The 25,166-nt window shown below is 36.7% G+C and overlaps 1 protein-coding gene across 1 annotated transcript in view; it reads right to left on the bottom strand.

Annotated features, from left to right (window-relative positions):
- Positions 1-25,166, bottom strand: part of LOC117339716 (dopamine receptor 2-like) — a 138,413-nt gene that overhangs the window by 56,198 nt on the left and 57,049 nt on the right. Inside the window, exon 2 of the mRNA XM_033901433.1 lies at positions 22,352-22,937. The gene's annotated coding sequence lies outside the window, so the exon portion shown is untranslated. The remainder of the gene's footprint in view (positions 1-22,351; positions 22,938-25,166) is intronic.

Here is a 25,166-nt window from a genome sequence, read left to right as displayed (position 1 = left end):
TATAGTGCAAATCGCATGAGATGGTACAGCACCTTACCATACATGTAAGTAACCGATCGGTCAGCCTCCGTTCTATACCGGGTTTATCGAAGAACATGACAAATTGATCTGGTTTCGTCCACGTCTCTGCCAGTCTGGTCTTGGCAATATCTCAACGGAGGCGTTTGCCGATCGGATGTCGATCAGCTGAGAGGGCAAACATTTGATAGAAATAACCAAATCGGGGTCTAATCAACGCTTGATCCTAAGATTCGCATTGTGGATAGCGTAGTAAATCTCGGGCGACTCTTACAGCATACCTAAAGCATTTGTACCAGTACTTAGGCGATCATTAGCGCGTTTGAACACAGACGTCTCGCGGGAATAACCACTTATCGGGATTACGCGTAGTAAAATGTTTGTTTTTGATTGAGCGAACTATCAGAGTTCTGAGGTGAGAAATAACATCGGAATCACCCGGACCTTGTGCCATGTGTCATAGCTATTGAGTGTGCATCTAGTCACGTCAAGCGTCTCCGATTCCCCGATAAAACTGGTGTTTGTGTTTCTATGGTATATAATCCTTCAAGCTTGTAAACACAAAACACCTCCACGAGTAGACCGATTATTTGCTGGTCGGCCGAATCTTCAGACCCGATCAAAGATCTACCACAGAAAGCCTGATATTTCTCCTTTATCTCTAGTTTTCTGCTCCTGTGTTTGTTATGCATTTGAAACACGGCGTCAGAAGTAATAGGATACATTTAATTAAAATTGGACGCGTAAATCCTCTTTGTTTAACCTTTCAGTATATTAAACATCATCGTGTTCATGTTGAATACACTTGTGCCAAATATATTTCATTGAACATTTCCATATTAATGTATGAGTAACCTATTTCTTATTCTAAAAATGTCATCATAGTCCTGGTTTTCTTTACGCAATAATTTTCTGGTGAATTTGGGGTCTGTTCTAGATGTACTTGTGTGCCCAACCGATTGGAAGACAACTTTCCACATGTTGAAACCGCGTTTTAAAAATGAACGATTGTGTCTGAACAACCGGGATGTGATAAATATAATCATAAAATAGGTCAACAGATACATGTAATATGTAATTCGTTCTTGGTTTGTATGTCGGATTCCCGGTCAGTAAAATGACTTGGTTTAAAGTTCAAATATTGACAACGCCGAATGAAAAACTAGAGCTTACGGAAGTTCAAACAAAACCTCACGTTTTCTATTAACACGGGAGACAATTGATAGAACGGTTACAATAAGACCATGCGTTTCTGACAAATAAGCGGTATCTGCTTCTCCGATAACGCCTGTCATTTAAATCTAGGTAAAATCGAAGAAACAACAAGTTCTTTAAATAAGATTCGGGGAAGTGGCTAATAGAATCTCCCCCTACGGTGAGGGCGTGACAGAAATATAGCCCATCTGAAGGGTTCTTGGTAGTCTAACCCAAGCTTCTGATGAGCGTTAGAAAAACCGATCCGGTTTTTCCTAGGGTGAAATTGTCCAAATATTACAGAAAATATTGTAACGTGTGACGACGTCGACGTGACGTCTTTTTTTATAGCTGTAACTCATTTTCGAGCACATGGTATTTGTTATAGACCAGAGGATGACAGAGAAACCTTGAAGAGGGAAAGCGGGATGCCATTCTGTAAATGATGAGAGAAAATAAAACCCACAAGGACCCTAACTAGCACGAACAAACAAAATCGAAAGAAACAATGTACATATTGATGTATTTCCCTCTTTCAAGCACGACTGGCATGGATATACAGAACCAGATCCAAATGTCCGCGCTGAAATATAAATAAACTGCTGGCGGGCTACTCATTTCAGTTTAAACACTCGTCTAAATGTTTTGAAGGGATTCAGTTTTTTTAAAGATGGTAAAGCATTATATAAGTGTCTGCCTAACTTACCGATCCGCAATTCCTATAGCGAATAGTACGAATTTTCAATACAATTATCAAAATGAGTGATTGGAAATGCAATTATCCAAATGAGTGATTGGAAAAACAATTACCCAAATGAGTGATTGGAATACTTGAACAAATGGTACGAACAATCAACTTTTAAGTGTACTGTAAGAGGTGCAGTGTTAAAATGAATTAGTATGGTGAAGGGTTTCCACGCTCGGTGTTCGTGACGAGAGCACATTAATATAACATTAAACGTCGGAAACCGCTAAATAAACGCAGTTATGTTGGTACTAATGTACATCTTTCAAGACAATGATTTCCTTATGACGTTTGACACTATTGATTTATACTTTATAATTTAAATCAAACCAAATGGAAAACGAAAGAAAACCCCGAGTTTGAGAATTGATACATTTACTGCATTTTTGTTAATGACACTTCATTTCAATACTGGCGTCTGGGAACAGGATATTAAATTGTAAAGGATTGTACTAAAACAAAAAAGTAAATATAATTTAAAAATATAAATTTTGTTATATGTACTCTATAGCCCGAAGGACGAATATAAAACTTAATCATACAGGTTTTCGTCGTTCTTAGACTCGTTGGTGGTGCTAGGGGCCTAATCCAGAAATCAAGAAAATCATACCTCGCCTTCACACAGGTTAAAATCTTGAATGTGCTTCATATTTCATATAAGTCGTTTTTATGTAGTGGATGATTTAAAACGAACATGAAGTAAGTGTTTATATTTTGATAGGATGTAAACTTTCTCTGCTAAACAGTGACTTATTGACTAAGTTTCTAAGAGTAACTACTACTACATGTGTACAAGTAAGACTGGCATCAAGAACTGTGTTACTGCAATATCACAGTTAGCATAAACAGATTTAACTCGAGGAGACCTAAACGGAATGCTACTTCAAATCTAAACATAACCCGGTGATGGCTGTTGATTTCTCTTATAATATGATGCCACTTTTATTAAATGGTCATTAATGGTAAGATGATTGTACTTTTTTCCTAATACAAGAGATTTTCTTGTGCCTTAATATATAACTTCAGTTTTACGTCGTTTTGAAATGATCAATTTGTTCCATTGCCAAAACGTTTCGGAAAAGATTGGTACACAATTGTTTCATTACTATCTACATCCGTAGTAGTGTCTTCTGGTCATTCCTTTATTTAGAGAGACATACGTGATGGTCAGATAGCCATGGACACAGTCTATCTATATAACTATCAGTAAGCCCCTCGGCACAAACATGACAAGAACATCGGTGACCCGGACTCCGGAAGTGACCCCCTAGCAACATTTCGGGAGACTCGTGCGTGAACGTGACTATAACGATATCATCGACAGACGCGAGATTTGGAGATAAAGGTAAAATCGTATAGCATGATGAAATTACAAGTTCCTTATCGTATACAGCAATCTTGTCTCTGTGAACTCCTGCGGCGAGTGTACATCCCCGACCGAAACAGCTCATTACAGGTGAAGTACAATATGTGTGTACTTTTAAAAAGCAATCACACTGTTTACCGTGTGTAACAATAAATCTTAATAAATTGGAATGAACGCAACACAAATCTGATGTCGGTAATTTCACAATTATTAAGAAAATACATTAAACCTAAAATGTTTGGTGTAACATCCGTCAACTGGGGCTGGTAAGGAAGCCTCCTCAGAAACTGACCATATTTTAATTGCTATTATTTCAAGGCAAGTACCACGGAATCATGCACGTGCTGTATTCCAAATGTTGTTGATCTGGCATATTCTTTTTGACATGTTGAAACGATTGAGTGCCATGCTGTCTAAACATGCACTCACTATCACCTCCTCGCCAATAATGATTGTTTGACATGTTAGCTCGTCTTCAAATTGAGCATGTGGCTGTTTTAGGCCTCCGAGGGTGCAAGAAGGAGAATAGGTACAGTATCGTGCAAAACCTGTACAATAACGCACATGACAAGCCCGTTGATGATCTTATGTATACAAGTGTGTTATACTATATCCTACACTTGTACAAGCGTTTGGCTTCCACAGTATGAAACAAATCCCTTCTGTCGAGTTTTTCGCTGTATTGGTATAAATGCCCAGAAACTACAATTAAAACACAAAATTCCGCCATTAAAGAATTAAGACGATGCTACCTCATTTGGTAAGCAGGCTCTTGTGGCAACTCTTCCTCGGATGAGTCACAAATCCGCTTCCGGACGCGCTCCATTTAGAAATAAGTATTGCTTGACTTCCGGGTGCAATGCTCGCATTAAATGAGGCAATTTGCAGTTAAAAGTTCCTCAAACAAGATGAGAGTAATCCTGAGTAGCCAATCTTTCCGCGTTATAATCAAAGCTTGTCCCTTTTACGATTTAAGTTGAATGGACTTCCGCAGTGTATAAAACAACACCTTCCGCTGAGTTGTTTTCACTACCTCTCGTTTCCCATTCAAAGTAATTATCTCATTGGCTGAAAAATATCGCCAAAGTGGACTGTTTTGCATTTTCTAAATTGGCGTATTAATATAATTCTGGCTTAGAACTAGAAAACGTAAAGATATCATATATAGACACCTGACATCAATATCTAGCTTTCTTTGTGTGTAATTCCTCGACTGATTATATATGCATTATTATGACGCCCTGTTAGTTTGTGCGGACTAAAGGTCCGTGATGTCCTGTCGGTTTGAGTGGACTATTGGTCGGATGAACATAGTTAGGTCAGTGATTAATACACAAGCTGCTATTTGTCGTCATTATGTACAGTAAATTATGTTTTTCCATCGACTGATGTTGCCATTTATTGACAAGGACGTGGCAGTTCTGAATTAGGTCATGGGTCGGAACAGGCGAAATGTAATTAAACAGAGAGTTCTATCTCTGGTCGACGATCACTATCAGCCGAAATATGGCTCGCTGTTCGTATGTCGTGTCATTGGTCAATGCAAACTACTATAGTTCCTCATATCCTTCTCCAGTAACACATACATCTGTACGGGGTACTTATTATTCATAATAACTAATATTGTAAAAGGAAAATTGGTCATTAACAATCTTAAAGGATATTTTAGTTTACCAGTCGGACGTTTTATATCGCTGAATTTATAAACATTGTTTATAATTGATAAGCAAGCATCAAATTTAATTTCTATATTGTCTCTATTTAAACACATTCATCTTTATTTTTTGAGACATTTTTTTCTCGCAATAAAAATCAACCGGTTTCTTCAGTTATAGAAAATGTATGTAAATATGGATGGTCTCCATACAGAGGTAAAATGTTAATATTCATACGAAAAAATGACACACGGTTTAAAGATGACGCAATCCATTATGTGTCATTGCGACATCGGAGCTTTGCTTACGAGAAGTCATATATTTGAGCACGGGCATACCTTTTTATAGACCAGGTTGACCAAGTTTATTCCTGTTTATCCGCGTTGTCATTATAATAACCTTTACACTTTGCAATTATCTTGTCACAAAAATAACATCAGGAATGTGTTAATGAAAATGCACAATATTTTACATAATTCAAATTTCAATTGATACATCAAATGTAAAACATGTACACACAAATGTGTGATTTCCTTTACTCTTTGTATTTTATGGTATTATTTTGTGATATTGTACTCACAGTAAATAATATTGACATGTCACTGAGGGTCATACTATTTATTTGGTTACTGTGTTTATTTTGTTCAGACATGTACTTTTACAGACAAGATTCATGAATCTTCCTTATGATGACTCCTTTATGTTACAAGCATCTCGTAAATGACAGCTGTTAAATAGTGTAGGAGATAGGGTAATTTTTGGATTGCGTGTTAATAACAGTATGAATAGACCCTCCACAAGCACAGCGATGAAGACGGAAGGTGACCCAGTTATCACATGGAATGCTTGTGTGTTTTAGAGACATATGTTGATACTGGTCTTGTATGTGTAGGCTTGTGAAGTTTTCATGAGGGAAAGAAACAACTTCTGTGGTGTTCAGAGGTTGTCACAACTACATCTATAAAACATATTTGTTTCCATTTTGGTTTGGCCAAGAATAATTTATGTTGCCCGATACATTTTGTTCTACATCTCAATATAATCCGAGATCGGCTGGATATATGATATCAGTTTATCTAAATATTGATACATAAATAATGAGTAACTGTAGTATTTTACTCGGCTTCAAAGTATCACCTTATTTAAATTGATGTACTACCAATTTCAACATGGTATTACCGTGATTCGAAACAATAACCATATTTAACAGTGCCGATTACTAAATTTTATTACAAATTAATTGGTCAAGTATCGGGTGTATTCAAGACGCATGTTTTATATACAAGGTTGTTTTAGGTTTTCGTTTCGTATGTCAAAAATACATAGAAGTGAACCAACCACAAACAGAGGTTGAAAATTAAATCCTGATTTTTTAAAATTCTAAATCCATTATAAAATATCGAAATATTCTTTAAACTACTATTTATCAGATTATTTTTTGTTTATCTACAAAAAGGACAGCAACAGTGTATACGATTATAGATAGGATTGTTCGTATATGGCAAAATATCGTTACTGTAGTTTTCATAAATACATATACATGTACGTAGATAAATTGGTAAAATAAGGTATCAATGTCCTTTGCTTCGCAATAACTACGGACGGAAAAGCTAAGAACACAAAGTTTGAGCGATGCCGGTTAGCGAAGACTACGGGGTAGTTGTATGGTCCCCATCGTGATCTCATTGGGATATGTTCTATTTCCGGTAGCGATATGAAGTCAGACGTGTCCAATGTTTGTTGATATACATAGTGGTTCTGTTATCAACACTTTAGTAATCGTTTATAGTATCGGCTTAACTAGGAGTGATCTATTTGATCGATTATCGCAACGTTGAAGTCGATCTTGCTTAATCGGAAAACAAAAAGTCATTGCTAATAAATGAGTCAACGACATGTTTTGCTATCATGATTAAGCTGTAATCAACCATCAAAAAATTACGATTGAATTTTGTTTAGCATTATCACTATTCACCTTGGGAATCACAAATGTAACTTTGACTCATACCAGAGACATATATACAGAGAGATTGGCAGCTCTCTATTTGCCCTTGTGTTTACATAGTGGCCCCTGACCTTCCCACAATCCTTTGCGGTCGCTCGGTTCAGTCTTCACTAGACGCCATATTGGAGAAAACTTGAAAACCAGACACATAATTATCGATAATTTCTATTTGAAATCATCACCAAGATCCAATTATGTGCTTTAATTTTATTAATATCAAAGTGCAGAAGTGTCATCAATATGAAATATATCACAATTTGCTGTCCAAGTGTTTGTATTTTGAGTATGAAAGTCAAGCACGACGCAGGAAAGATCGGCGGGAATCTCCAATTTTCGATAAGTCCCTATGGGGTTTTCGAGAATACGGATAAATGACAACAATGTGCATGATAATCAAGACCACATTCCATAAGTATGATAGTTTTTGGTTAATGTGGTAACTTTTGTAGTGGCCTAGATAAAACAATGTGCTTTTTGTGTGCGTTTAAAATTGACGATGTTTTGGTCGGACGTAATGGCTGCTTAATTACAAAACTTGGACATGTCGAATAGGACCCAATGGATTTTAGAAAATACGGATAAATGGCAACAATGTGCATGATCAATAAGACTATATCCCATAAGTATGATAGTTTTTGGTTAATGTGGTAACTTTTGTAGTGGCCTAAATAAAACGATGTGCTTTTTGTGTGCGTTTAAAATTGACGATGTTTTGGTCTGACGTAATGGCGGCTTAATTACAAACTTGGACATGTCGAATAGGACCCAATGGATTTTCGAAAATACGAATAAATGGCAATAATATGCATGATCAATAAGACTATATCCCATAAGTTTGATAGTTTTTGGTTAATGTGGTAACTTTTGTAGTGGCCTAAATAAAACGATGTGCTTTTTGTGTGCGTTTAAAATTGACGATGTTTTGGTCTGACGTAATGGCGGCTTAATTACAAACTTGGACATGTCAAATAGGACCCAATGGATTTTAGAAAATACGGATAAATGGCAACAATGTGCATGATCAATAAGACTATATCCCATAAGTATGATAGTTTTTGGTTAATGTGGTAACTTTTGTAGTGGCCTAAATAAAACGATGTGCTTTTTGTGTGCGTTTAAAATTGACGATGTTTTGGTTTGACGTAATGGCGGCTTAATTACAAACTTGGACATGTCGAATAGGACCCAATGGATTTTCGAAAATACGAATAAATGGCAACAATGTGCATGATCAATAAGACTATATCCCATAAGTATGATAGTTTTTGGTTAATATGGTAACTTTTGTAGTGGCCTAAATAAAACGATGTGCTTTTTGTGTGCGTTTAAAATTGACGATGTTTTGGTGTGACGTAATGGCGGCTTAATTACAAACTTGGACATGTCGAATAGGACCCAATGGATTTTCGAAAATACGGATAAATGACAACAATATGCATGATCAATAAGACTATATCCCATAAGTTTGATAGTTTTTGGTTAATGTGGTAACTTTTGTAGTGGCCAAAATAAAACGATGTGCTTTCTGTGTGTATTTAAAATGACGATGTTTTGGTCTGACGTAATGGCGGATTGACCAGAACATGTCGAATAAGTTCCAATACTACGATACACACATGCGCATAGCCCGATTTACCTGCGCTCGCGTGTGTTTGATAGGAGACAGGACGCTCTCGATAAGGGATATGCTTGAGTGGTCACGAATAAAGGGAGCCACTATGTGTACGGGGAAATAGCGATGTTACTAATCTCTCTGTATATATGTCTCTGCTCATACCAACAATGTGTAAGATATTTCTTCAGAATATGTTGTTTATAAGAACACATTGCAACAGAAATCAAACGGATAAAAAGAACCAACTACATATAACTAAATACACATCCTAACATGCCAGTCAAGTATTGTGCTATGTTAGGCTGTTAGTAAGTATAATTTTTCTTCAATACCTTTAATGAGCGGTCGGGGGAATGTTTGTTCAAACAAATTCCAGCAAAAGCTACTAAAATCAATATTGCAATTATTAGACGTCGTACAAGCCGTAATTTCAATCCACATAGAACACTCCACCACCATTCCAGTCCAGACCGAGCTATGCTCTTGTCTCTTTTACTGCCTCGTCCCAATAAATGTCGCTCTCAATGCTATTATCGCCCTTTTCCGGTTTCCATAATTCGCTTTTGTTCCTATACGAAACGTTTAGCCGAACTATCGCCCTTGTCAACATTGTGTAATGTTAACACATCGCTTAAGTACTTTCTAACTACCTGTCACCTACAACATATTCCTTCACATGATGCATACGTGTGCAGGCTTCGGCAGCTTTAACATTGGTTGAAGGTAACGGACGATATCTGCTGTTGACTTGATTTCAACTCGTATATTGGCTGTGCTATTGGTAACTTCAAAACGGAATTAACTTTTTTATGTAATTAAGTCTAGATTACGCACATCTTTCTCCTCGTCAATGACAGAGAGATATATTTCAAAACTTAATTGCCTTCTCACCTTTCATGTAACTTCGCTACATTATGGCCTGTGCAATCGCTGTATTTTATCTCCCTACTTGCGCATTATTTTGAATTTGTGAATCCAATTAAAGAAGAAAGGCAATAATTCGTTGTGCCTGCGCTTGTTACAGAACTAGACTATGGCACATGTTAAATAATTAAAGCTGTTTTTGAAAATAATTCGTTTTCATCGGTTCGTTAGTATTCATGGTTGGTGTGGGTTTCTAGATTTTCTGAATTATGTTAGACATTTAAAACAAACTTGTTGAGAACAGGATTTTGCTTTATGCTCGAAATGATAGTGTAACACTTTCATCTAAAATAAATCTACATATATGTAGATTTCAGTGAACATTATAAAAAGTAAATGATCCGTAGCTCACTGTAACTACATGTATCTATTTCCAAACTCCCCCTGGATAGTCCGCTGTAAGACCACTTGAGTGTCCTGATATCGTTCTGATTAGGTTTATCATTAACGAAGTTTTCTTAGATGAAATATCTTATCTTCTTTTTTGACGTAACAAAATAAATAAGCCATACATCATACGAATCGATAATCCTGTAAGGATTATCTTTAAAATAGCCCATGTGAAATGTGCATTTATACAAAATGGTAGTACATGTATCACCCATAAGATGGTAGTACATGTATCACCCATAAGATGGTAGTACAAGTATCACCCATAAGATGGTAGTACACGTATCACCCATAAGATGGTAGTACACGTATCACCCATAAGATGGTAGTACACGTATCACCCATAAGATGGTAGTACACGTATCACCCATAAGATGGTAGTACAGGTATCAATCATAAGATGGTAGTACACGTATCACCCATAAGATGGTAGTACATGTATCACCCATAAGATGGTAGTACATGTATCACCCATAAGATGGTAGTACAGGTATCACCCATAAGATGGTAGTACATGTATCACCCATAAGATGGTAGTACAGGTATTACCCATAAGATGGTAGTACACGTATCACCCATAAGATGGTAGTACATGTATCACCCATAAGATGGTAGTACACGTATCACCCATGAGATGGTAAAACATGTATCACCCATAATATGGTAGTACATGTATTACCCATAAGATGGTAGTACACGTATCACCCATAAGATGGTAGTACACGTATCACCCATAAGATGGTAGTACATGTATCACCCATAATATGGTAGTACATGTATTACCCATAAGATGGCAGTACATGTATCACCCATAAGATGGTAGTACATGTATCACCCATAAGATGGTAGTACACGTATCACCCATAAGATGGTAGTATACGTATCACCCATAAGATGGTAGTACATGTATCTCCCATAAGATGGTAGTACATGTATCACCCATCAGATGGTAGTACACGTATCACCCATGAGATGGTAATACATGTATCACCTATAATATGGTATTACATGTATTACCCATAAGATGGCAGTACACGTATCACCCATAAGATGGTAGTACACGTATCACCCATAAGATGGTAGTACACGTATCACCCATCAGATGGTAGTACACGTATCAATCATAAGATGGTAGTACACGTATCACCCATAAGATGGTAGTACATGTATCACCCATAAGATGGTAGTACACGTATCACCCATAAGATGGTAGTACACCTATCAGCCATAAGATGGTAGTACATTGTACACGTATCACCCATAAGATGGTAGTACACATATCACCCATAAGATGGTAGTACACGTATCACCCATAAGATGGTAGTACACGTATCAATCATAAGATGGTAGTACACGTATCACCCATAAGATGGTAGTACATGTATCACCCATTAGATGGTAGTACATGTATCACCCATAAGATGGCAGTACACGTATCAGCCATAAGATGGTAGTACATGTATCACCCATAAGATGGTAGTACACGTATCACCCATCAGATGGTAGTACACGTATCAATCATAAGATGGCAGTACACGTATCACCCATCAGATGGTAGTACACGTATCACCCATCAGATGGTAGTACATGTATCACCCATAAGATGGTAGTACACGTATCACCCATCAGATGGTAGTACATGTATCAGTCATAAGATGGCAGTACACGTATCACCCATAAGATGGTAGTACATGTATCACCCATAATATGGTAGTACACGTATCACCCATAAGATGGTAGTACACGTATCAGCCATAAGATGGTAGTACAAGTATCACCCATAAGATGGTAGTACACGTATCACCCATAAGATGGTAGTACACGTATCACCCATCAGATGGTAGTACACGTATCAATCATAAGATGGTAGTACACGTATCACCCATAAGATGGTAGTACACGTATCACCCATCAGATGGTAGTACACGTATCACCCATCAGATGGTAGTACACGTATCAATCATAAGATGGTAGTACACGTATCACCCATCAGATGGTAGTACACGTATCACCCATCAGATGGTAGTACACGTATCACCCATCAGATGGTAGTACACGTATCAATCATAAGATGGTAGTACATGTATCACCCATAAGATGGTAGTACACGTATCACCCATCAGATGGTAGTACACGTATCAGCCATAAGATGGTAGTATACGTATCACCCATAAGATGGTAGTACATGTATCACCCATAAGATGGTAGTACACGTATCACCCATAAGATGGTAGTACATGTATCACCCATAAGATGGTAGTACACGTATCACCCATAAGATGGTAGTACACGTATCACCCATAAGATGGTAGTACACGTATCACCATAAGATGGTAGTACACGTATCACCCATAAGATGCTAGTACATGTATTACCCATAATATGGTAGTACATGTATTACACATAAGATGGTAGTACACGTATCACCCATAAGATGGTAGTACATGTATCACCCATAAGATGGTAGTACATGTATCACCCATAAGATGGTAGTACATGTATCACCCATAAGATGGTAGTACACGTATCACCCATAAGGTGGTAGTACGTGTATCACCCATAATATGGTAGTACACGTATCACCCATCAGATGGAAGTACGTGTATCACCCATAAGATGGTAGTACACGTATCACCCATAAGACGGTAGTACATGTATCACCCATTAGATGGTAGTACATGTATCACCCATAAGATGGCAGTACATGTATCACCCATAAGATGGTAGTACACGTATCACCCATAAGGTGGTAGTACGTGTATCACCCATTAGATGGTAGTACGTGTATCACCCATAAGATGGAAGTACGTGTATCACCCATAAGATGGTAGTACACGTATCACCCATAAGATGGTAGTACGTGTATCACCCATAAGATGGTAGTATACGTATCACCCATAAGATGGTAGTACACGTATCACCCATAAGATGGTAGTACGTGTATCACCCATAAGATGGTAGTATACGTATCACCCATAAGATGGTAGTACACGTATCACCCATAAGATGGTAGTACACGTATCACCCATAAGATGGTAGTACGTGTATCATTCATAAGATGGTAGTATACGTATCACCCATAAGATGGTAGTACACGTATCACCCATAAGATGGTAGTACATGTATCAACCATAAGATGGTAGTACATGTATCACCCATAAGATGGTAGTACACGTATCACCCATAAGATGGTAGTACATGTATCACCCATAAGATGGTAGTACACATATCACCCATAAGATGGTAGTACACGTATCACCCATAAGATGGTAGTACATGTATCACCCATAAGATGGTAGTACACATATCACCCATAAGATGGTAGTACACGTATCACCCATCAGATGGTAGTACATGTATCACCCATGAGATGGTAGTAAACGTATCACCCATAAGATGGTAGTACGTGTATCACCCATAAGATGGTAGTATACGTATCACCCATAAGATGGTAGTATACGTATCACCCATTAGATGGTAGTACGTGTATCACTCATAAGATGGTAATACATGTATCACCCATAAGATGGTAGTACACGTATCACCCATAAGATGGTAGTACACGTATCACCCATTAGATGGTAGTACACGTATCACCCATTAGATGGTAAAACATGTATCACTCATAAGATGGTAGTACGTGTATCACCCATTAGATGGTAGTACACGTATCACCAATAAGATGGTAGTACATGTATCACCCATAAGATGGTAGTACACGTATCACCCATAAGATGGTAGTACAAGTATCACCCATAAGATGGTAGCACACGTATCACCCATAAGATGGTAGTACAAGTATCACCCATAAGATGGTAGTACACGTATCACCCATAAGATGGTAGTTCAAGTATCACCCATAAGATGGTAGTACATGTATCACCTATAAGATGGTAGTACACGTATCACCCATACGATGGTAGTACATGTATCACCCATAAGATGGTAGTACACGTATCACCAATAAGATGGTAGTACATGTATCACCCATAAGATGGTAGCACACGTATCACCCATAAGATGGTAGTACAAATATCACCCATAAGATGGTAGTACATGTATCACCCATAAGATGGTAGTACACGTATCACCCATAAGATGGTAGTACAAGTATCACCCATAAGATGGTAGCACACGTATCACCCATAAGATGGTAGTACAAGTATCACCCATAAGATGGTAGTACACGTATCACCCATAAGATGGTAGTTCAAGTATCACCCATAAGATGGTAGTACATGTATCACCTATAAGATGGTAGTACACGTATCACCCATACGATGGTAGTACATGTATCACCCATAAGATGGTAGTACACGTATCACCGATAAGATGGTAGTACATGTATCACCCATAAGATGGTAGCACACGTATCACCCATAAGATGGTAGTACAAATATCACCCATAAGATGGTAGTACACGTATCACCCATAAGATGGTAGTACATGTATCACCCATACGATGGTAGTTCACGTATCACCCATACGATAGTAGTACACGTATCACCCATCAGATGGTAGTACATGTATCACCCATGAGATGGTAGTACACGTATCACCCATAAGATGGTAGTACATGTATCACCCATAATATGGTAGTACACGTATCACCCATAAGATGGTAGTATACGTATCACCCATTAGATGGTAGTACGTGTATCACTCATAAGATGGTAATACATGTATCACCCATAAGATGGTAGTACACGTATCACCCATAAGATGGTAGTACACGTATCACCCATAAGATGGTAGTACATGTATCACCCATTATATGGTAGTACACGTATCACCCATTAGATGGTAGTACGTGTATCACTCATAAGATGGTAGTACGTGTATCACCCATTAGATGGTAGTACACGTATCACCCATAAGATGGTAGTACATGTATCACCCATACGATGGTAGTTCACGTATCACCCATACGATAGTAGTACATGTATCACCCATAAGATGGTAGTACATGTATCACCCATAAGATGGTAGATCATGTATCAGTCATTTGATGTTAGTACACGTATTAGCCACAAGATGGTATGTTTTGACCAGCATTAGACTTAAGCGGTAAACCCATTTAAGAACATCATCGATAAGCATAGTAGTGATATGAACGGTACTGCATCTTTGAGAATGCAGATGGGTTGCATTTCACCATAAATATTTAAAACTTGCATTTACATTCAAAACAACTAAGCCATTATTTTTATCTTTCCGGTTGGTTTACCCAGTGTCGGAAATATTTACCAAATTGTGCGATAATGATTAAGACTGCTGTGGGTTTTTTTTTGTTTTTTGTTTTTTGTTTGTTTTTTGTTTTTTTTTTTTTATGGTAAGTAGTTTTACAAGAAGACGATGAACGTGAATCGGAAGCATTCGGTAATTTCCGTCACATATTTAATTTGAATTTGTATTATCGAAATGTCTTCGTTTAATATTTCGTTCTTTTACTGGCGTACAACTACTTTTTGTTTGGTAGGGCCATCCAACGGATGTCCATAGGACTACTAAATATGAATTATGGAGAAACGGCTATTACCATGTTCAGTATACAGAGTGGTACGGATTTGTACGATCCCTTCAATATATATTATCGAATATTTTTATGGCAACATTTTGTGTTTTTTTGTTGTAATTGACACTTTCAATTTACAAATTACTCTCTTGAATCGAACAGTGCCTTCAATCACAGAGATTACAGTGCTCTGCCCTCTTTTCTTGTTGTACGCGGTCATGTGGTAGTTGGTGTGTGACACATTTAAGATTGGGTCAGTATGAATGACACACGGTCCGATTAGACCTTGCAGTGAATTACTCGCCCTAAAGCTTGTTTCCATTACGGTAACTAATAACAACAATTTCCGGTTTCAATTGCAGAGGAGAGAGTGTAAGAATGGTACCACTCGGGTGTTCATTGTCACATCGATGGACTAGCTTTACCGATACCAGGCAGTGTAATCGACGCGTGCCACTTTGGTCCACCCCCGCCATGATGTGGCGGTCACGTGGGATGGGATTGTCGAGACTCCGCTTTTGCAGCCATTGAGGGAGAGATTTGAAAGATACAATCTAATCAATTGCATTGTGACATATACATGTTGTTAGCATGTTTGTTGGGCTAGTACAGACAATAAACAATATTTCGTTAATTAAAATGGAACAATCGTAGGTTTACACACGTGAATCTATTGAAGTAGTACAGATGCTTTTGAAATACAACGATAATATTCGGCCTACTTAACTACTGTATCTGAAAGACTTGGTTATGTTGGATAAATACGGAAACGCAAAAATTAGTTCAGAGTTCGTTTGGACTGGCAATTTTTCTAAAGTGCAGAAATCACTTCTGGGTCGCCTGTGTAATATTGAGGACACTATCAGTCAATACTGAATAGACGCACGTAAATCTGCATGGTTGTTCATTTTATAGATTTACAAATTGTCCTTCGAACCAAGATGTATCAAGATATGTCAATGAACAGTTCCGTCCAATCAGATTTGGTTTTGTGTTCATCAATTATCACTGAACAGTTCTGTCCAATAAGAATCAGTTCCGTCCAATCAGATTTGGGTTTGTGTTCATCAATTATCACTGAACTGTTCCGACCAATCAGAGATGGTTTTGTGTTTATCAATTACCACTGAACAGTTCCGTCCAATCAGAGATGGTTTTGTGTTCATCAATTATCACTGAACTGTTCCGACCAATCAGAGATGGTTTTGTGTTTATCAATTATCACTGAACAGTTCCGTCCAATCAGATTTGGTTTTTTGTTCATCAATTATCACAAAACAGTTCCGTCCAATCAGAGATGGTTTTGTGTTTATCAATTATCACAAAACAGTTCTGTCCAATAAGAATGAGTTCTGTCCAATCAGAGATGGTTTTGTGTTCATCAATTTTCACTGAACAATTCTGTCCAATAAGAATCAGTTCTGTCCAATCAGAGATGGTTTTGGTTTTGTGTTCATCACTTATCACTGAACAGTTATCTCCAATAAGAATCAGTTCTGTCCAATCAGAGATGGTTTTGTGTTCATTACTTATCACTGAATAATTCTGTCCAATAAGAGTCAGATCTGTCCAATCAGAGATGGTTTTCAGTTCATCACATATCACTGAACAGGTCTGTTCAATAAGAATCAGTTCTGTCCAGTCAGATATGGTTTTGTGTTCATCAATTAACACTGAACAGTTCCGTCCAATCAGATTTCGTTTTTTGTTCATCAATTATCACTTAACAGTTCCGTCCAATCATATTTGGGTTTATGTTCATCAATTATCACTTAACAGTTCTGTCCAATAAAAATCAGTTCTGTCCAATCATATTTGGGTTTATGTTCATTAATTATCACTTAACAGTTCTGACCAATAAGAATCAGTTCTGTCCAATCAGATATAGTTTTGTGTTCATCACTTATCACTTAACAGTTCTGTCCAATAAGAGTCACTTTTGTCCAATAAGAGATGGTTTTGTGATGCTATAACTATAAACAATACGATCATTCTGCGGTGTCACGTGGTTCTGATGGTAGTCGGCAGCGGTTACAGTGCGTGTTTAGCTAGGAGTAAGACAATATTTGTTTTAGTGTATGATAGGGAGCAGAGCTCTGTTAGTCCGGGAGCTAATTGAATTAGTCTGGTCCATATCTGTATGATAGATTTCACAGGCTCCAATAACACCACAACACACTCCTCACTGCACGGTCTGTACAGTCAGTGTGGTCTACAGATTTGCATTTTACGTTCACGGGTTCATTGTTCTTTCTTCTATACACATACCTGTACAATTTATATCGCATTACTAAATAGTTATCAATGATAATGTGTCTAATGCGTAAAATACCAATAGTCAACATCAATCTAAAAGGATAATAGAACTGACATGTACAACATACACGCTTATTGTAACTGAGTGTCTTAACATATCATAAGTATGAATTTAGTAATAGACAGCATGTATGTTGAGTAACGCAACATGCACCATGCAGATATGGCATTCTAGTACATTATAGAAAAAATGGAAAGGCCAGTCGGCCTCAGTAAACGTTAAAATTAAAACTTATAAGGAGGTTCACAACCCAAAAATTGAATCTCTTTGATAATTTCATAAAGGGGATTAACGAAAAACAATATTAACAGTGCATACTCTGAACCAGTGCCTCTATTCCTGGCAAGCAGTTAAATTGTATGAAAATCTATCAGCAATAGTTATCATCCATCTATTTATAAAAGGAATACCAAAGATACTCGGGGAAATGATCTAAAAACGTTGCGATTTCCTGGAGGTGATATTTCAGGAGAATTGAAATATGGAGAAATATTTTCAAATTATAAATCAAACAACGTTTCCATTATGCACAAATATCATATTTGTCTTTCATTTCTTATACAGGTAGGCATATTTGGGATGTTTCTATGAAATGAAATGTTATGAAATTCAGCATACACCATCGATCGGAATTCCGGTGATTCCGTTACTACTGCGGATATCGTTAGCTGTTGTAATCCGATGGAGGAGGTATCCGCGCGGTAACTACTAAAAATTCTTTCACCGCAAATACATGCGAAAAATTGCAAGAAAAGAAAGTTGGTTTTCAAATGATGCGTGAGGTAAGAACGGGGACGTTAGAAGAAAATATTGTTTGGTAATAAGGCAAGGTTAAAAAAGGAAATTAGTCTTTAATTCCTCTCCAGCTTTCACTACCTGTAGCTTAACATATAATGAGATGGCATGGTCGATAAGAGTATCAGAGAGTGCCGTTTGATCTTTGTTCAAGGTTTTCCTTATGCAAATAAATGCTCTGTGTTATATAGCATACAACAGCCCCATCATAGGAAAAACAGAAACTAACTTGGGTCAAAGGTCATCGAAAATGCTTCACCATTTGTACATTCTTCACAGTTTGTAGACATGGCTTAAGGATGAATTCTGTTAACATATACTTTTACTATAGCTATAACTATAGATTCATGATGCCACTTTTTATACGTTAAGGTAAATATGACTTATCTGAAACATCGTAACACAGATTTGGAGGAAAACCAAAGCCAACAACAATACTAATTCCAAGGATACAGTCGAAACAATTATGATCTCATTGTGTCGCTTAAATATTATCTTTTGGTGTGTACATCATTATATTACCTGGTATTACGTACATATTTCATGTTTTACTGATATTCAGGTTGATCTAGTCGTAAGCTCTAAAACAACCCCAATCATTTTACGACATAGATATTTTGGACCACTGTCAATCTTACAGATAGACATGTTAATCTTTGGATTGAGAGCATCAAACAGACATAGTCATGTGTTTTGTGTTGAGTATAGGTTTCGGAAATAAAATAAGGTCAATCCACAAATCAATCTAGCGCAGAACTCATAATTATTTGTATCGCATGAAACAATTATGCATTGTTATCAGCAAATACATACATACACAAGCGACTGACTATGCTAAAGTGTGTATGATTCTAAACATTGTCAACATTTTACCAAATGAAAGGAGGGCGATCAGAGTGCATCTGTCAAGACCAATAGGGGTCACTGTCATTGAAACCTTGCTTATTATTTACTGTACCAAATCTTTTTTGACAAATTGTAAAAAAAAAACAAAAAAAAAACTTATAACCGTCAAATATTGCATCTGTCAAACATGATTCATTAGCGTGAAATTACCGTGGGTGGAGTGCAAAGGTTGCAAGTTCTAGTCTTAGTGTTTGAAGAATAACTCTATTACACTTAACTGTTCCATATCTATAAAGGAAATCTTCATATAATGTTTGGTTACTTCTGGTTTTCACTTGAAGACCAGCTGTTGTAGAATTATTTATAATTGACTTGATATGATGTAATATTTCCCCGATTATGACTGTTACTCGTAATCAATATCATATCGCTGATGCTATTAAATATGAATCGTATAAAACAGATGTGGTTGGTACAGCCATCCCTACATTTTGCGTGATCAGTAACGGGATAGGCTCCAAATCGTCATCATATTTAGATGGCTTTATTTTACTCCGTGTCGTTTAAATATGAGATATAAGGTGATGTATATCGTATCATTTCTGGTAGGACAACTTTGTCTTGTTGTTAAATAGTAGATGAACAATATTGTTTCCCGGTTGCATATGTGAGAATATTTAACTTAACGTATATGATATGTACACAACTTTAACTTGGGTTTCCCTGTCATATGATATATGTGGACACTTTTGTGTTTTTTTCTGTGCATAAGTGATGTTATCCTTGCCGTAGTGTAAAGTAGGTAGTGAGTTTTCTGCTTCAATACAAATTGACGAATATGATTGATTGTATCGATGATGTCGGCCAAGCAGGCCTGAGTTGTGTTCCTGTAATATATTTTAGAATTGCGTTCATTGCGGAGTAAATACGGTTAATGCTGTACTGTGTTATTCCGTCAGTTGTGTCGTCTTCTTGTTGCAAAAGTTGGTGCTGCCCCATTGTCAGGTGAGAGGCTATGGGAGATTTGCGCCATCTCGCTGCTGCTGTCGTGGCGTGTAGGATTGTTTTAGAGTTTTGAAGCTTTCATGTAGGAGTCTTTTAGGATATGTTAATTACCAATGTCAAGTATAATGAGTGTTGCAATATGTTGCAGCTATATGGATGATGCACCGTGTGTATTCAAGAATGTATTGCCTTTGTTTCCGGGTCCGTTCTTACTTCTGTTATATCTGTAGGTGTTCCTATTTGCCTTTATCGTCGTGTCATTAAGACAGACTCGGTCTGTTTCTAATAAAACCAAGTTAAACGTTTATAAACGAGATTAAAGACCATAGAAGACATGACAGGCTGACAAAGTGGAGAACGAGATGTACACACAACTGTTTGGAAGCTTTTCAAACTGAATTGGAAAACTTTCAATGAGGTTAATCGCTTTAGGAGAGGGGTATACAGTTTGTATATGCACTCGATCTAGTACCCATCTGTTACTCTGGATTATCCCTCACGTGAGCACGTGACTAGAATACGCTGGCATTTATTGACACATTCGGTGTATCTTACGTAAGAGAAATGATATAATGTTAACAATACTCTGATATTATAAAAGCTCTGTAGGTTTATTTTTACTTCAAGGTGGATGTTTTTACATCAGTTTAATGGATGCGATGTTTTGTTCTTCTGAGTGTATATGACTATAATTTTAAAATGCAATGTACATACAATGTATATCAATTTCTTATAAATGGTATAATTAATGTCTATATTTTATCAAGAAATGGTATCGATCTGTTTAGCTATGTACCATTAAGGAGCTGAAATCATATCACAGTCATTTAAAACCTTACTTTAAACATCACGAAAGTTTGATGTATCACACAGCTTTTAAACGCGTTAAGGCACAACCCAGTTTCTAAGTATTAATGACTGGAAAACGAGAACCTAAACAATTATCACGGAATTAAGTAGCTATCGAGGTCTTCAACAAGCGGTTATTTGATTCGCGACTTAGAATGGGAAAAGTGTGTAATGGTGAAATCTAAGACATGGACATATCTCCCAAGAAACATTACAGATTACAAGGTGGCCATTGGCTGTGTTAGTATTTAGTAATCTAGTTTGATCAAACTTCGAAAGACAAAGTAATGTTTTTGTATTTTTTATACATTTTTTATAAATGGCACTTAAATCAACAATCAACCAAACAAATCCTGACAGCACGATTATGTCTACAATTGCTCCGATATTATTTTAGTCCCTTCTTTTACAACTACCCAATATGTTTGCGTACAGAAAATAAAAAAAAAAAAAATGTTAACTTTACCGAGAGTGCTTATTCTTATATAATATTAATCTGAATTTTAACAATGTACAAGGTTTATTCAACCTTCAAACCGCTATGAGTTTTTTGGGTTTCAAACAGGAATAAACAACAACAAAATAACGCTAACATTAAGCTATTTACACTATTTTAATAACAACTGAACGCTCTATTTATGTCTTGAATATGATAATTCAATTCAACCCCAGGGCAAAGATAAAATTTTGCATTAAAATAATGAATTATATGTTTAGAAGCAACACTTAAAAATTCTATTTTAGGGAGTTTGTTAGTCACTGGATTTAATCAGTAAAAGTTTGCCATGTCTTGTACCGGCTTTCCAAAAGAATGAGGCTGACGCGTTTGTAACAGATTGTGGACAAATATCTTTGATGATGTATCGGGTTGGTTTCAGACCTACAATAAGTAAGAACTCTGTGCCGAATACTTCCAACTGTTCGCGACATTTTGTAGTATAACTAATTCGGCATTTTAACTCATTTCCCGTAAATAAGAGAAACAGATCGGTTGACATCCTTCACTGAAACTTACGATAGTTCTTTAGAAACGTTGTACCTATGCCTCATACCATGACATTTTATATGATAATAATACTGAAATAATGTAAAATAATGAAAATAAAACTTACCTTTAAGTTGGAATCTAAATTAATTTTGTCCCAAATAAATGAAGTCATCCGTCATTCCTTTAGAATTGTAGAAGCACTTGTGGATATTTGTCACAAACATTATTGCGCATGTGCGCTAGCAACTTTTCAAAAACAACGACTGCATCAAAGATATATTTCTCATCACTATTTACAAATAAACATTTGTGAGTCTTCCGGAACCAGTAATATATGTATCGCGCATGCGTATCCACTACGGTCACCGTATATTTCCTCAATGTATTCCAAACAGAGTATTCTGCGCCTGCGTCACACTGACTCATTAATAAATAATCATTTTATATTTTCAAAATTCATTGATAATCCGATGTCATTGCGCATGTGGAATTCGTCCGCAATGTTTAATGAAGATCTGAACACATAAGTAGTGTAAAGCCGCTGTTGCTTGTTGATAGATAGAGACTGTAAAGTTCGCCTTCCTAACCCACGTAGTGTATCGATAGATGGACAGGCTCGGGAGAGCAAGGCCTATCGCTCCTCTTATATACACCATAAGTATGTACACCAGCCATAGACCGCTAGTAGACACCCGCTACATCCGCTACCACTGCAATACAAAGGGGGAAAGATAACATTAATAAAGGTACAAGACTGATATCACAAAAAGTAACAGAAATTTGGACTCACACCGGTATGGACCGTCATCACATATGGATGTGGCATGTCATTCAAAGGTCTCCACAGTCGTACAATATCGAAAACAAATATTTCTAATCCTCAATTATATTGCTAAAATAATATTGTTAGAAGGGGTTAGCGACAGGCAAATTTAACACATTTAGAACTTGTTTATCAGTTTCATTTTTCAGTCAATAATTCTAAAAGAAATAAATTAGATAATATCAGCCATTCAGACCATTTACTACACAACACAACAATCGCATGTAAAACAAAAGTGCATATTCGTTACAAGTACATTAACTGAAACCAGGTGGTTGTCAGTTTTAGGTTCCTTAATACCGGAAGTGAAAGGACCATACGGGTTCTTTGATGGTGCCGATCTGAATCGGTATATGACTTTATGATAGGGGAAATAGAAGAAATCACCTATAGCTAGCTAGTAATCATTGATTTTCAGATAATCATATTAAGATATCTTCTTACGAAGTTAAAGGCCGGGGACGGGGTATAAAAGGGAGACAACTTGGGAAAATGGAGGGTTATACAAATTTTTGGCAGCCTTCACTTCAGAGAGAGAATTTCCTCAAAATCATGTTTAACAAAAACTTATCTGACATAGATTTTGTTATGGTAACATATTTTTTTTGTGAGGAATCTGAATATGTATACCATGTTATGCAAAAAAATATAATTTGTTTGTTTTCTGATTAAATTTGTTTCCTGGGAAGATTTGAAAAAAGATGTCCTTGGAGAATGTTTGCATTTCCAACTATATGGAAGTTCTTTTATATGTGTACTTGTTCAAGATTTGGAACACAGCGTCCTGGAACACTTAAACTATCTATATAATGAAGGTGGGTTGAAGTTCCAGTCTTTGATGTTTTTTAACTGTGTGCTCATTCAATGAGTATTAATCTAATCATAGGTATAAATGAATAGAATATTTGAAATATAGCAAGGTTCCTTAGACGGTAACTCAGTTTTTGTAAAAAGTGTTTCTCTTCCTTTAAGTAAAGAAGATTTATGAAGCCTTTGAGTGTTAAGTAATTTCCTCATATTTCACTACAAAGATGTACATCGTTACCATCCACAGCCACACGTGAAAATAATCGCGAATATGTAACAGATATGAACTGTTACTATCTTAACTGCCCTTTGAGTGGTATATAATTTGTTAATTTTCCTTCAAATGCAAGACGCCCTGGATGTTCCTAGTTCATTCAGTTGTGTATTGTAAGTCTGGGTTAACACGTGTATGATGGTCGTGAGGGTGCATGGTAAAATATGACCCTAGTTTATGTAAATATATGTTGTAAGTCTGGGTTAACACGTGTATGATGGTCGTGAGGGTGCATGGTAAAATATGACCCTAGTTAAATGCAGATATATGCTGTAAGTCTGGGTTAACACGTGAATGATGGTCATAAGTGTGCATTGTAAAATATGACCCTAGTTTATGTAAATATATGTTGTAAGTCTGGGTTAACACGTGAATAATGGTCGTGACCCTAGTTTACATTTGAACGATAGTCGGTACATGATAACAATTCCTATACATTTATATATATATAACCATGGTTTATATATGATTATGGTATTCATTGACTGGAGGGTATGACAAAGGACACAAACAGGCCCAACACAGTCCAATTAGTGGCAATAGTCTAAATTAATAGATATACACATGTAAAGTACCTTACTTTTTCCACAAGTCAATCAGCTGCAAAACGATGACATAACTTTCACATTATTTTGTGGCGCATGATCAAAGCATTCCTCTTTAGAGGTCTCTGCCTTAATGCAGTAGCAAGACGTGTGTTTACATATGATTTAGAAAGCAAACGGTCATGATACTTGGTATATCTATTTGTGGAAATGAGTCTTCGGTCGACAGTCAATAGTTTACTGATAACCTGACTGAGTTCGATACAGTTTTAGTACCGTTCCAAGCTCTATCAAATAAAAAACAGCAATTTTTTTTAGTTATCAACATTTAGTCCCAAACTTATTTGACATAACTCAATTCTGCTGTAAACAGGCCTCGTCCAGTATGGTATTTGAGCTAGAACTGTTAAATTCTAAACTTTCTCGACATAACTCCATTCCACTGTATACACTTGACATATGAATGGTGTTCGATCTAATCGTACAACCC

This window comes from Pecten maximus, chromosome 12 (genome assembly GCF_902652985.1).
Source record: "Pecten maximus chromosome 12, xPecMax1.1, whole genome shotgun sequence".
Taxonomy (NCBI): domain Eukaryota; kingdom Metazoa; phylum Mollusca; class Bivalvia; order Pectinida; family Pectinidae; genus Pecten; species Pecten maximus.
Note: the sequence above shows the minus strand (reverse complement) of the source record. Positions and strands in the feature narration are given on the sequence as shown.